Below are 4,252 nucleotides of genomic sequence, written 5' to 3'. Positions count from 1 at the left end.
ATTTCTATCAAGATCCAATGAAAAATAATGCATTTTCTGATAATAAGGCTCATCAACAGTCTAGGTCAACAAAGGCAATAGCTACAACTTGCAGATAATAACAATAAAAGTGATCACTCACGTGTGTCAAAAGAAATATTTGAGGCCGCAACTTTGAAATGCAAATAAATTGGTTTGAAGCTAGATTAGAGCCTGAGAGCTATCTAATCATTCCATTCTGGTACTTCAAATCGAAGGCACAAAAAATTAGACTCTCAAATAAATACTTATGAAGATTGTAAGCATATGACGTAATCTTGATCAAGTTCTATGAGACACGTGGAAACGAAACTAATTAACCATTTATGAAAACAGGGAGGTTATGTGGCACCCATCTTCAACAGAAACAAATATCGTCAGATAAAGAGATGCAAGTTCAAACTTGAAGAAGCAACCTCATATATTTTCTCTGTGGAACAACAGAAGAAAATTAGAACAAGTTTCATCAATGCCTAATGACGATGAACGAGTTTAAGCTTTGATATTGATAAGACAGAATATAAGGACATCCAATGGCATTTTAAAGTCATTGTATGTCTGATCCATGGGTGACCTAAAAGACATACGGGAATAATAACATAAGTTTAAGCTAGATCCATATAGACAGATTGAAACTCACTTGAAGCTTGTGCTGCTGGCATCCTTCTATGTGAATCTTTTCATAGAAAGCACTTATCAAAATACGTTGCTTCTCTCAGAGAAGGACAATGTTATTCCTTATATCCATGGTCGACTTTGAGAACGGAACTGGATGCTAGATTCCGCATGTGCCCAAAAAGCAATGCTGCCGCAGAGGATATGTGGAATGACATATATACTCCAGGCATGAGCTTCCATGCTAGCATCTATGCAGAACTTCAGGAGCAACATAATAAAGTGCTAACATAATAAGCCCTTCAAACCAAATTATTTAGGCTGTAATCTGCATAAAGCATTAAAACGTATGAACAAACATGCCATATCAACAAAATAGAGAACTAAAAATCGACCAGTACTACTGACAAATCAAATTGTACAAGTACACTAATAAATCCATGACAAATATAATTAGCTAAGGATCTAGCAGAAGCTAACAAGCTTATTGGACTTACCTAACAGAGGCGCACTCGAGTAGATATACCGACACCTGGGCAAAGTAGAGAAACAACGTTGCCCCTACTTCCCCGCTCAGCACCAAAGCTTTATTCTTCTATCACATCGGCGACAACTGTCAAAGTCTCTCAAATCCCGTCAAAATTCAAGGTAAAGTCGAGATAATAAAAAGTAGTATCTGGGTCAAGATCATGATTGACTATATGCTTAGAAGATTACATGTTCCTTATGCAAAAGACTCGCTACATTCTCATGCTCCCCGTCCTCTATCCACCTTTGGCTTCGTCATAGAGGCCACGTTCTTCTCAACGTGACCCATCTTGCACCTCTTGCTATTTTTTTTAAATAATACATTTTTTTATTAATTTTCATAAATATTACGCTGGATAAAAAAAATTCAAAAATAATACACCGTCGGCCCGCTGCAGGCCGACTGGGCATAGTCGGTCCACAGCAGGCCGATTGGATTCCAGTCGGCCTAGAGCTGGCCGACTGGCCCCTGTCGGCCCACTGTGGGCTGATTGCGTCCTGTCGGCCCACTGTGGGCCGACTGGAGCTAATTGGCATAAAAAATATATGTTTAAAAATGTTAATCATGTAATTAAAAAATGTTAAACGTGTATAAAAAAATGTTCCTGATGTATACAAAAAATGTACAATATATATGCAAAAATGTTGACATAAAAAATATGTTTTGAAAAGTGTTAAGCATGAATTTAAAAATTGTTAAATGTGTGTATAAAAAATGTTCCTTATTTATACAAAAAATATAGAATGTGTATGAAAAAAAGTTGATACCGAAAAATTGTGTTTGAAAAATATGTTTGAAAAGTTGACATTTTTTCAAATACATGATTAAAAATTGTTAAATGTGTGTATAAAAATGTTCCTTATCTAAAAAAATATAGAATGTGTATGAAAATAAGTTGACACCAAAAAAATATGTTTGAAAAAAATGTTCCAGTTCCATACAAAAAGAGCAACCAATCATATTTTTTTCACAACCTTGATTTATTTTTTGTCACCAACTCACCAACATAATTTTTTGGTGTCAACTTTTTTTCATACACATCCTATATTTTTTGTATAAATAAGGAACATTTTTTATACATACATTTAACAAATTTTAAAGACATGATTAACACTTTTTAAAACATATTTTTATGTCAACATTTTTTCATATATATTGTACATTTTTTGTATACATCAGGAACATTTTTTATACATGTTTAATTTTTTTTAATTACATGATTAACATTTTTTTAAACATATATATTTTTATGCCTATTTTTTTGCAAAAACAATTAGCCCACAGCGGGCCAATTAGCTCCAGTCAGCCCACAGTGGGCCGACAGGACCCAATCAGCCCACAGTGGGCCGACAGGGGCCAGTCGGCCAGCTGTAGGCCGACTGGAATCCAATCGGCCTGCTGTGGGCCGACTAGGCCCAGTCGGGCCGACGGTGTATTATTTTTAAAAAAAATTACCCAGCATAATATTTATGAAAATTAATAAAAAAATGTATTATTTAAAAAAATTAGCGCACCTCTTGGCATATTTTTTTTTTCTGCTTCCTTACCTGAAAGTCGGAATGGATGACGCCTGATCAGTGTCATTGTTATACAATAGTGACCGTCACAATTAGTTAACAAAGAAAAGCAAACAAGTAAAGTGTCTAAATTTTGGCGTATAAAATGCATTTACACAAATGAATGAATGCTATAAATGAGATGGAGCATATGCATGGTTCATTGATGATAGATGTACAACTCATCTTAGGTAGCAGCAAGGAAGATGAAGGAGGAGTGATGATTTCACCGTGTACGACATTGTTTTCTATATCAAAATGCATCAACCTTCCCAGTATCCTTTTCATCTTCCAAAAGCGTAACTTCCGTTTAGAGCATCAAGAACCATCCTGCAGATAGGACACATTAAGAAAATTTCAAGCTTCCCCGCCATTTGGGTCTACGTAATTAAAAAGTGAACCTTGCTAGTGAACCATTTTTGTTGACAGGCTTCCAATTTTTTTGACAGTGGACCTTGCTAGATCTAACATACATGAGGTGCCTAGTGGGATTGTGAAATTGAAAATGCTTAGGCACTTATTTGTCAAGATTTTTTTTAATCCAAATTGGATAGCGTTCAAGTGTTCCAGTGGTGTGCATATAGCCAATTGTCTTGGAAATCTGATAAATCTGCAGAAGGACCGAGCATTGGAAGCACATGACAAATCTATTATGAAATTTCCTATCTGGTGCACAACAGATTACAGGTTTTTGTTTGATGCATTGACTAACTCTAAAAAACAAAATCTAACAATCCAAGTATCATATTATAGTGTGACAATATTTCTGACTAACATGATCAGATATCCAACATTTTCAATGAACAACTTCAGGCACTTGATCGACCTCTAGGATGAAAGTATACACATGCCTTCTATTTGAAATAGCAAGAGTTTCTAAACAAATCGGGGCCGCCAAGGGGAGGCAAGATGCAGATCTCTCCGGCACGCCACAACGGCGACGGCGGCGGCGCACCATGGTCGGTTGACAGAAGGAGGAGGTCTCATCAAGGAGGAGAGCGCCCAGGTCGCATGTGCCTTGTGCCCGTCGTCTTCGCGAGATAACTGGGAGAGAGAAGGTGGCGGAATTTCGGCGGCGCACACGGCACACATGAGACTGGGAGAGAGACGAGGGGGTCGCTTCGTTGCGTTTTTTTTAGGGGAACCAAGTTTATTCATTCATAAGTCACAGAAAGTGGAATACATCTTGGATCATGGGGTTGGCCAAGCCAAACATGGCGCCCCTGACCTAAAGAACGAGCAAACTTGGCTATGCTATGAGCATCGTTATTCGAGTCTCGACTTTCAAAAATGAAATTACAAGTAAACATGGTAGCTCTATGAAGTATCTCTGAAATAATGGTTCCATATTTTCCACGATTGGAATTGTGGATATCCATGACAACCTGCTTCGCATCAGATGCCAATATGAAGTTCTGCACAAGAAGGTCTTCAGCCAACACTATTCCCTCCCTACATGCAATAGCTTCCAACGTCGCCGGGTCTTGGAGTCCCCGTACAACTAGAGCCGAGCTACCCATGTAGTTACCTTGGT

Source organism: Triticum dicoccoides, chromosome 1B (genome assembly GCF_002162155.2).
Source record: "Triticum dicoccoides isolate Atlit2015 ecotype Zavitan chromosome 1B, WEW_v2.0, whole genome shotgun sequence".
Classification (NCBI taxonomy): Eukaryota; Viridiplantae; Streptophyta; class Magnoliopsida; order Poales; family Poaceae; genus Triticum; species Triticum dicoccoides.
Note: the sequence above shows the minus strand (reverse complement) of the source record.